The sequence below is a fragment of the Phyllostomus hastatus genome, unplaced genomic scaffold (genome assembly GCF_019186645.2).
Source record: "Phyllostomus hastatus isolate PE091 unplaced genomic scaffold, TTU_PhHast_1.1 phas_contig_304, whole genome shotgun sequence".
Classification (NCBI taxonomy): Eukaryota; Metazoa; Chordata; class Mammalia; order Chiroptera; family Phyllostomidae; genus Phyllostomus; species Phyllostomus hastatus.
The window spans coordinates 1,203,341-1,215,060 of NW_025333845.1; the positions used below are offsets into that span (position 1 = coordinate 1,203,341).

The window sequence follows — 11,720 nt, forward strand, 5'->3', positions numbered from 1 at the left end:
GCATAGGTTCTTTGGAATTGGTGTTTTAGTGTTCTTAGGATATAGTGCCAGCAGTGGAATTGCTGGGTCAAAAGGTAGAAAGATCCATTTTTAGTTTTCTGAGGAAGTTCCATACTGCTTTCCATAATGGCTGTACCAGTCTGTAGTCCCACCAACAGTGCACTAGGGACCCCTTTTCTCCACAACCTCTCCAGCACTTGTTGTTTGTTGCTTTGTTTATGATGGCCATTCTGACTGGTGTGAAGTGGTATCTCATTGTGGTTTTAATTTGCATCTCTCTGATAACTAGCGATATTGAACATTGTTTCATGTGTCTTTGGATTTTCTGTATGTCCTCCTTGGAGAAGTGTCTGTTCAAGTCCTTTGCCCATTTTTTAATTGGATTCCTTGTCTTCTTAGAGTGCAGTTGTGTAAGTTCTTTATATATTTTGGAGATTAAACTCTTGTCTGAGGTATCATTGGCAAATATGTTTTCCCATACAGTTGGTTCTCTTTTAATTTTGATACTGTTTTCTTTATCTGTGCAGAAGCTTTTAATTTTGATGAGGTCCCATTTGTTTATTCTTTCCTTTATGTTCCTTGCTCTAGGAGACATGTCAGTAAAAAAGTTTCTGAGTGAAATATCTGAGATTTTCCTACCTACATTGTCCTCTAAGACTTCAATGGTGTCACGTTTTATATTTAAGTCTTTTATCCACCTTGAATTTATTTTTTGTATAAGGTATAAGTTGGTGCTTGAGTTTCATTATTTTGCACGTGGCTGTCCAGTTCTCCCAACACCATTTGTTGACGAGGCTATTTTTACTCCATTTTATGCTTCTGCCCCTTTGTCAAATATTAATTGACCATAGCGACTTGGGTTTATTTCTGGGCTCTCTGTTCTGTTCCATTGGTCCATGTGCCTTTTTTCATGCCAGTACCAGGCTGTTTTGATTACAGTGGCCTTGTAGTATAGTTTAGTGTCAGGTATTATGATCCCTCCTACTTTACTCTTCTTTCTTAAAATTGCAGCAGCTATTTGGGGTCGTTTATAGTTCCATATAAATTGTTGAAGTGTTTATTCTATGTCTGTGAAATAAGCCATTGGTACTTTAATAGGAATTGAATTGAATGTGTGATTGCTTTGGGTAGTATAGACATTTTGATGATATTAATTCTTCCTATCCATGAACACAGTATATGTTTCCATTTGTTCGTGTCTTCCTTGATTTCTTTCCTAAGTGTTATGTAGTTTTCTAAATACAGTTATTTTACCTCTTTGGTTAGATTTATTCCTAGATATTTTATTTTTCTTTTTGCTATTTCAAATGGGATTTTTTTCTTGATTTCTGCTTCTACTGTTTCATTGTTGGTGTACAGATGCCTTTGATTTCTGGATATTGACTGTATCCCACTGTTTTGCGAAATTCATTTATTAGGCCAAGCAGTTATTTGGTGGAGTCTATAGGATTTTCTCTGTACACTATCATGTCATCTGCAACAGTGACAGTTTTGTGTCCTCCTTTCCAATTTAGATGCTTTTTATTTCTTTTTCTTGTCTGATCGCTGTGGCTAAAACTTCCAGTACTATATTGAATTGAATAGTGGTGAAAGTGGACAGCCTTATTTTGTTCCTGATCTTAGTGGAAAAGATTTTAGTTTTTGCCCATTGAGTATGATGTTGGCTGTAGGTCTCTCATATATGGCCTTTATTATGTTGAGGAATGCTCCCTCTATTCCCACTTTGCTGAGTGTTTTTATCATAAATGGATGCTGTACCTTATCAAATGCTTTTTCTGCATCAATTGATATGATCATGTGGTTTTCGTCTTTGCTTTTGTTTATGTGATGTATTACATTTACTGCTTTGCAAGTATTGAACCATCCTTGCATCCCTGGAAGGAATCCCACTTGGTCATGGTGTATGATGTTTTTAATGTATAGTTGGATGCGGATTGCCAGTATTTTGTTGAGGATTTTAGCATCAATGTTCATCAGTGATATTGGCCTGACATTTTCTTTCTTTGTTGTGTCTTTATCTGGTTGGAATTAGGATGGTGTTGGCCTCATAAAAAGAGTTTGGGAGTCTCCCATGTTTTTGGATTTTTTGGAATAGTCTGTGAAGGATAGGGGTTAGCTCTTCCTTAAATGCTTTGTAAAAATCTCCTGCAAAACAATCTGGTCCGGGGCTTTTGTGTGTTGAGAGTTTTTTTATTACTGCTTCAATTTCTTTTGTTGTTACTGGTCTGTTCAGGCTTTCTGCTTCTTCTTCATTGAGTTTTGGAAGATTATGTTTTTCTAGAAATTTATCCATTTCATCTAGGGTTTCAAATTTCTTGGCATACAGTTCTTTGTAGTAATTTCTAACGATCCTTTGTATTTCTGTGGTATCTGTTGTAATCTCTCCTCTTTCATTTCTGATTGTGTTTATTTGGGTCTTCTCTCCTTTTTTCTTGATGAGTCTGCTTAAAGGCTTGTTGATTTTGTTTATCTTTTCAAAGAACCAGCTCTTGGATTCATAGATCCTTAGAATTGTGCTTTTAGTCTCTATGTCATTTAATTCTGCTCTGATCTTGGTTATTTTCTTCCTTCTACTTGCTCTGGGATGTCTTTGTTGTTGTTCCTTGAGTTCTTCTAGGCATACGGCTAGGTTGTTTGTTTGAAATGTTTCTATCTTTTTTAGGTAGGCCTGTACTGCTATGAACTTTCCTCTCAGGACTGCCTTGGCTGTATCCCATAAGTTTTGGGTTGTTGTGAGTTCATTTTCATTTGTTTCCAGAAACCTTTTGATTTCTTCCCTAATATCATTCTTGACCCATTCATTGTTTAATAGCATGCTATTTAATCTCCATGATTTTGAGTGTTTTGGGTTTTTTTTCCTTGGGAGTTGGTTTCTAGCTTCAGTCCCTTGTGATCCGAGAAAATGCTTGGTATGATTTCAATTTTTTTGAAATTCTTGAGGCTTGTTTTGTGTCCTATCATGTGGTCTCTCTTTGAAAATGTTCCATGTACATTTGAAAAGAATGTATATTTAGCTTCTTTTGGATGGAGGGCTCGGTATATATCAGTAAAGTCCATTTCATCACGGGTATTGTTCAATGCCACAATACCTTTGTTGATATTTTGTTTGGAAGATCTATCCAGTTTTCATAGTGGGGTGTTAAAACCCCCCACTATAATTGTGTTGCTGTCAATATCTTTCTTTAAGTCCTCTAAGATTTTCTTTATGTATTTGGGTGCTCCTATGTTGGGTGCATATATATTTACAATATTTTTGTCTTCTTGGTGGATTCTTCCCTTGAGTATCATGAAGTGACCTTCTGGGTCTCTCTTTTTGGACACTTTTTGGAAGTCTATTTTGTCTGATATGAATATTGCTACCCTGGCTTTCTTTTTCCTGTCCATTTGCTTGGAAGATTTGTTTCCAGCCCTTCACTTTCAGCCTGTGCAGGTCTTTTACCCTGAGGTGGGTCTCTTGTAGGCAGCATATGTGTGAGCCATTTTTTCTTATCCATTCAGCTATTCTTTGTCTTTTGATTGGAGCATTTAATCCATTTAGGTTTAAGGTTATTATTTATAGGTACTTATTCATTGTCTTTTATGTACATGTGTTCCTCTCTCTCTCTCTTTTCCTTCCCTTCCTTAAAGCAGTCCCTTTAGAATCTCTTGCAGAGCTGGTTTGGTGAAGGTGTATTCTTTTAGACTTCTTTTGTCTGGGAAGCTTCTTATTTGGCCTTCTATCTTGATTGAGAGCCTTGCTGGGTAAAGTAGCCTTGGTTGCAGACCTCTGGTTCTCATTACTTGGAGTATTTCTCTTCTGGCTTGAAGTATTTCCATTGAGAAGTCAGCTGTTAGCCTTATTGGGGCTCCCTTGTATGTTACTTCCTGTTTCTCCTTTACTGCCTTTAAGATTCTTTGTCTTGAAATTTTGCCATTTTAATTATGATGTGTCTTGAAGTGGGCCTCTTTGGGTTCCTCTTGATTGGGACTCTCTGTGTTTCCTGGATTTGTGTGACTTTTTCTCTCATCAAATTAGGGAAGTTTTCCTTCATTACTTTTTCGAATAAGTTTTTGATCCCTTGCTCTTCTTCTTCACTTTCTGGTATCCCTATTATACAGATATTATTACATTTCATATTATCTTGCATTTCTCTTAATCTCTCTTCATTCTTTCTGAGCCTCTTTTCCTTTTCTTGCTCTTTCTGGGTGTTGTTTTCTACTTTGTCCTCTAGCTTGCTGATCCGATCTTCTGCTTCATCAATCCTGCTTTTCATTCCTTCTACTGTGTTCCTCAGTTCAGAAATGGAATTCTTCATTTCCTATTGGCCCTTGTTGACAGTTTCTATTTCCTTTTTCATGTTTATATAGTTTGCAGTGAGATTGTTGTAGCTTCCCTCTAGTTTCTGATAGCTCATTATGAGTTCATTGAACTTCCTGATAATCATTGTTTTGAACTCACTATCTGATTGTTGATTTGCCTCTATTTCATTTAGCATTTTTTTCTGAGGCTTCCTCCTTTCCCTTCAGTTGGGGATTGTTTCTTTGTTTTCTCATTGTTCGTGGGATTCTTCTTGTTAGCCTCTCTTTCTTAAATTGATCTGTTCTGGTTCCCAGTAATTATGGTGTAAACTTCTGTGGTAGAATACCTGTGAGATTTAGTGGTGCAGTATCCTTCGTGTATCCTGGTGTTCACAACTTCTGCCTACTCTTTTTTTGTGATCAGTTGGAGGAGTAAGGCGAAATGGTTTAAGACAGCAAGACAGTATACTATGATATTTACATTAGCAGCCAGTAGAAAAGAGATGGGTTATCCTTTGGCTCCTTATAGTGTTAAACGTGATCCTCCACTCCACTATCCACATTTTAGAAAGGATGGAAAAAAGGTAAGGCTCTTATTGGGGACGAAAGGATTGTTAGTTGATTCTAGAAAGCTGTGAGGCTGTGGGAGGTCAGATTCTAAAGTAGGGTTGGAATAAAGATTAGTAAATAGGAGTAGTGTGTAAAAGAATAGAGACAATCCCCGCAATAGTATAGTTCAGAAAATTGCAAAGTGGGCTGAGATCAGGTAGGGGTGTTGAGTAGTATTTACAATTGTTTGAACTAGGTCTTATTTACAGTAATATTAAAGCAACAGTCTTGTGGTAGAATCAATGAGATCTAGATAACAAGAATAAGGAGTATAGAACTTTGAGAGGTGTATTAATGGAACACAGATGAAGGATGGTAAATTATCAACACACTGTGACTGAGATACCAGGGGGAACCTATCAAATGACAGTATAACCAGCCAAACAAAGAAGATTATAGAGAAAGAAAAAGAATACCAAAATACTATTGAAACAAAAAATGTCAGGAAAGTGAGAAAAAGATAATACAAATTTGCAGTAACTTGCAAGATCAAAAAAATAGAAAAAAAGAAAAAAATGGAGTGCAGGAGAGATAAATTTGGAGTGGAAGGAATAATACTAGGATGAATGGAGAGAAACAAGGGATTGAGAGATATAAAAATAATAAGAATTGAAAAATGAAAAGTCACTTAAAACACAAGATAAAATCAATCAACCAACAACAGCCAAAAAAACAAAGCAAAACAAAAGAAAAGAAACCTCTTGTTGGTTTCTAACTGGCCAGACCAGTTTTTCTGATCTTGCTGGCTTCAGCAGGCTGACCGGTGTTTGAAATGCTTATCACTCTTCCCAGCCAAATCTCAGTAAGTCTCTCAGGTACTATCCCCAGGGCCAGCAGGGCACTCTCCCCAGGGCCAATCCGACTTTCCCCTACAGGACCCTGGGCACTCCCAAGCAAGCTCACCAGAGCTCACTGCCGCTGTCTCCTGGGCTTCGGGGCCCCACAGGACTCCTGCGTCTTTTTGGTTTCAGGATGCAAGCTCCCGGGATTACAAGGAGACTTGCCCTTCCCCCAAATTCCACTGCAGCAAGCTCTATCAGGAAGCACCCGAGACTCTTTTGGATTCAAGGTGCTATTTCTGGGGATTGTGAAAGGGTATGCCCATCCACCAAATTTTTGAGTTTCGGGCTCTAGGAACGCACTAAGCACCGCGTCCCTTCCGGGTTCACAGCACGAGAGTCAGGATTCCCGAGGGGGTGTGTGCTTCCACTGTTCAGCACCACAGGCTCCAGAAACCTGAGAACACCAGTGCCTTTTCCTGGATCCGGGCTGCCATGTCTGGGTTTTCCACTGATCCACACTCCCACCAGGCTGGGGGTGCGGGCACACTTCCAGGACACCCCTGGTAGTGCTTGCTGGAGGCATTCACTTCTCCCAGGGCTATGGGTGGATGCTCACAGCCTCTGGGCAATTTTCTTCCAGTCCAACTGCCCTCTCTGTGCCTTCAAGCCACAAGGTCTTCCCTGGTGTTGTTCAACCCCCATAGTCTGGGGAGGGAGCAGCCACTCCACTCTCCCAGGTTCCCTGAGGCAGACTCAAGAGCACCGGGCCTAAGGACTGCAACCCCCCTGGTCCCCGCACTGATCCCTGGGTCCCTGTTGTCCTGAAGCAGTCTCCTTACCGTCTGGTTTTTCAATGATCGCTATAATTTTTGATGTCCTGTTTTCAAAAATGTTTCGGTAACCTAGGCCACTTGCTCTGTTCCTCCACTGATCCGTGAGTTCCCCTCCTCTTCACAGAAGCTGAGAATCATGCTGCCTGGAGTAAAGCCACCATCTTTGGAATCCCTAACTCAGTGAATTATTAATTCATTAATTCAGATGAGTTTATTAAAACTACTTTCTTTAATTATTTATGCCAGATAATGTCTGTCAAGATGAAAATTAAAATGTGGTTATGAGTCTAGTAATCATTTCTTTTGATAAGTAAGAAAATTGCTCTATTATCTTTTAGCATCAACATTTGCTAGTACGTATTCTTTTCAATTCAGTAAATGTACATTGTTTCTTTTGATATGTTAATGTTTGTTCCGCCTGAAAAATTTTAGGGTCTTTTCATTACCTTTGTGTTCTTTAATTTCACAGCAATGTGTTAGGTTGAATCATTTACAATTTTCTTGATATTTCTGGATAATATTTAAAATAGAAATGTTTAATTTTGCTATAGAAAATACTGTATTATAGTTGTTTGAGTAAATTCTTTCTTTGCCTTAATAATTTTCTCTTTTAATAGTTTTTTTTCTCTTTTAATGTAGACTTTTGCCTCCTAGAAATAATTTCTATCTCAAGGCAATTTAGGTTTTACATTGCCTTGTTTTTTTCTTCCTTTCTGTGATATTTTTGTTTCTTTAGATATTTTTCTGTCATTCATTCTTTTCCATTATAAAAGTTAATTTTTAATTGTCTGTCTACTTCTTTTCCATAGAAATCCTTTTATTAGTTTATGGTTTAAATATATATCTTATTTCTAAAAATATTGATGCTGAAAATATTTTCCTGAAAAAAAATAGTAAGGATGATGACATTGGACCAATACAGAAGAAATACAATTTTGACTTTGTTGTAAATTAATATATATTCATACTCAACATTCATATTTTTATATAATTACAGTAATTAAAATACTGTTTATTAGTTTTCAAGTATTCTAATCAAATTACAAACAAATCTGGGAAAGATTTCCAGAATCATAGCAAGTAGTCATTGTTAGAAATGTATGAGAAATCGATGCAGGTGGATCTGATCCAAGTGCCTTTATTCGATGCTGTGCTTATAGGTGGGCTGCGTCTGGACCCAACTGCAGCCCTGAAAGGGAGGCAGAATTTTTTCTTTTTAAAGAAAAAGTGTGAGGTTTGTGAGGGGATATGAGAGGGGTTAGTCTCTTGCTCTTCTGGATGGGTGCCTCCGGGTTTCAGGATGTGAGCCAGGACAAAGGTTAGGTAAGGGGCCAGGCTATTCCCAGGTACAGGAGGGTTGGTCTAACCACTGGCCATTGTGGCTGGTGCCAGATATCTATTGTGCATGGTGGGAAGAGTTTTGATTAAGCCACAGGCTACCAAGCAAGTTGGGATAACTAAGTCATGGGCAGTCCAGCGGGTTGGAAAACTGGCCTGACCCTTTCCGTCATGGGCTTAAGAACAGAATATTAAAGATATAACTTATCAACATCGAAGTTAGGAGTATCAGATAAAGAAGTAAACTGGCCCTGACTGATATGGCTCAGTGGACTGAGTGCCAGCCTATGAATCAAAGGGTTTGATTCCCAGTCAGGGTACATGCCTGAGTTGCAGGCCAGGTCCCTGTGGGGGATGCAAGAGTCAACCACACATTAATGTTTCTCTCCCTCTTTCCTTCCCCTCCCCCCTCTAAAAATAAACAAATAAAATATTTTAAAAGATAAAAAAGAAGGAAACTGTACACTTGCTCTTCAGAAGACTTTACTTAAATGTTATGAGAATTGTCCTTTACCTTCAGCAAGACCTAATGACACTTTCTTCAATCTGCTTTGTTTTCACTCCATACACAAGAGGGCTCATTGTGGGAGGAGTAAGCAGATCAAAATTAGCCATAATAATGTATACATGTGGAGGAATAGAGAGTCCCCCAAAGCAGAGTGTTAAGAAGGTGAAGAAGGCTGGGACACAGGTGAAGATGATGGCAGTACAAGTGCTGAAAGCCTTCTGTTGAGCATCTGGTGATGATAGCCTCACAACTGCTCCAAGAATCATGGTGTAGGGGACTGTGATGTGAAGATATCAAAACACCAATGAGAAGGGTGAATATTAAACCATAGATGGCATTGACTTTAACATTGCCACAGGATATCTTGACCACAGACATGTAGTCACAATAAGTGTGAGGTATGACATTACCTTTGCAGTATGGCAGGCACTTGGCAAGAAAAGTGAAAGGGATAACAAGTATACCTCTAACAAAAGTGAGGAACCCAACCTTGGCAATGACTGAATTAGTAAGGAGAGTAACATAGCATAGAGGGTAGCAGATGGCCACATAGTGGTCCAGGGCCATAAACATGAGCACCCCAGACTCCATCCCTGTGAAAGTGTACACAAAGAACATCCATGCCAGGCCAGCCTTAAAATTGATCTCTTTGAGGTTGAACCACAATATGCAGAGGGTGCTGGGAAGAGTGCTGGTGCACATGAGCACATTTGTGAAGGAAAGAAGGGCTTGAAAGATGTACATAGGTCAGTGTAAGAACCTTCAAAGTAGATGAGGTACATAAGGCCAAAGTTTCTTCTGATGGTAATGTTGGACATGGTGCAGAATGAGAAAAAGATCCACAGATACACTTCTTCCAGCCCAGGGATGCCATTTAGACAGATGAAGCTGGAGTTAGGCTGGTGCCATTTAGAAATGACATAATGACTGTTGGAAATTCATGGTACAGCAGTTATAGAATTGCTCTGTAAGCAGGAAAAAAAAAAGAATAACAGACAAGCAGGATTTTCCCCCCTTAATGGCTAATTTATCTTTCTTGTAGATCAATCACCCCATATGATCTCTTATGTTGATTATGTGATATATACAGCATGTCAGTCTATGTCATAAGCTTTTGGCATTGACAAGATACCCGGACTGGGCCTGGTTAACATGTTGGATATGTGTGTGTCTAGGGTGTTTTGTTATCATTTAGCCCATTCTTCAGAATAAAGTTAGCCACTAACTGACAAACAAGATGATTGAAGAATAAATATTTGCCATGTTCTAAGTGCTTATCATATTAGTCCGAGATGCCTATTCCATTATGGAATGTTAAAAAATTTAATGGTTCTTGTGGGTTCAACTTTCTTTTTTTTAATTGCTGTTCAAGTACACTTATCTCCATTTTCACCCCACCACTCCCATCCTGCCCCACCCATCCTTACTTTGGCTTTGTCCATGTGTCCATCATACATGTTCCTTGATGCCTCCCCATTATTCCCTATTATCCCTCTCTCTCCTCCTCTCTGATTACTGTCTGATTGATCTTTATTTCAATGTCTCTGGTTGTATTTTGCTTGCTTGTTTGTTTTGTTGATTAGGTTCAAGTGAAAGAGAAATACCATGTGATCTCACCTAATCAACAAATCAACTTTCTAAGTTAATGTCTTCCCTAACAAACATGCTGACAAAGACTTCAGCCTAGGTTTAGCCTGAATTCTTCAAGTTGGTTTGTAGAAAGCTTAAATTATGAAAACTATAATCTTAGAAAATCTTAAAGGTAAAAATAAAATCCCTTTCCTAATGTCATCAAATGGCCACCTGTGAGATCTTTTGGTCAATACTATAGTAAATAGTAAGACTCATTGAACATGCAATAACTTATAAGAATTAAATGTTTTGTTAAAGTTAGAGTCTCTTTTGATGAACTTATAGAATCTAGTCCAATAAGAATGCAGATCCTCATTCTCTTAAATTAAAACAAATGGCATATTCTTTAAAAGATTGTACTTTATTTTCTATCCATATCACAACTCCAAAAAGCCATAGAATCGACTATTTCTCAAGGTACATAATCCTCAAACATAAGTTTTTCTAGCATAAAGAGATGATCAATAGACTTCTTAAAGATCCATAGAAAAAGGAACTATGGGAGGATAAGAATTGACCAAACACTTATGTGGGGTAAGGAGAATATTTGTTGTAATAGTATTTAGTGAGAAGCTAAGGACAAATGTATGACTATATATGGGTACAAATAGGGTATTATAAATTCTTTTTAAAAAACTGTACTTGAACAACAATAAAATAATTTTAAAAAACATAAATACAAAAATATTTTATTGATTTTTTCCATTACCATTTAACTTCCTTATGTTCACTTCCCCCTGCAATCTCCACACTATTGTCCATGTTCCTAAGTCCTTTTTCCTTTTTGCTCAATGTCCCCACCACTTAAGAACCCCCCAGTAGCTGTCATCCTGCTCTCTGAACCTGTCTCTATTTTGCATGTTATTTCAGCTTTTTCATTAGACTCCACATATAAGTGAAGTCTTGTGGTATTTGTCTTTCTCTGAATGGCTTATTTCATTTTGCATAATGTTCTCCAAGTCCACCCAAGCTGTCACAAAATGTAAAGTTTTCTTATTTTTTATGGCCAAGTAGTATTCCAATGTGTAAATGTCCCATAGTTGTTTTATCCACTCATCTATTGATGGACACTAGGGTTGCTTCCATATCTTGGCAACTGCAAACAACACTGCAAAGAATGTAGGGGTGCTTATGTTCTTTTGAATTATGTGGTTTTTAATTCCTTCAAAAATATTCCCAGAAGTGGGATCACTGGATCAAAAGGCACAACCATTTTTAATTCTTGAATGATCTCCACACTACTTTCCACACCAAGTGGTTGCACCAATCTGCATGCCCACCAACAGTGCACTAGGGTTCCCCTTTCTCTACATCCTCACCAGCACTTGTTGTTTATCTCAGTGTAGTTTTCATTTGCATTTCTCAGATTATTGTTGACATTGAGCATCTTTTCATATGTGTATTGGCCATCTGTATGTCTTCTTTGGAGAAGTGTCTATTCAGGTCTTCTGCCCATTTTTAAATTGGGTAGGTTTTTTTTTGTGTTGAGTTTTGTAAGTACTTTATAAATTTTGGATATTAAACATGTTCTCCCATTCCATGAGTTGTCTTTTTATTTGGTTAGTGGTCTCCTTTACTGTGCAAAAACTTTTAAGTTCAATGTATTCCAATTTGTTTATCTTTTCTTTTGTTTCCCTTGCCTGAGAAGATACATCAGATAAAAGATTGCTATGAGCAATGTCCTAAATTTTACTACCTATCTTTTTTCTAGGCATTTTATGGTTTGGGATCTAATAGTTA

General features: G+C 37.9%; 1 pseudogene; it reads right to left on the reverse strand.

The window, feature by feature from the left end:
• Positions 1-8,356: 8,356 nt before the first annotated feature.
• On the reverse strand, positions 8,357-9,270 carry LOC123819256 (annotated as a pseudogene).
• Positions 9,271-11,720: the final 2,450 nt, after the last annotated feature.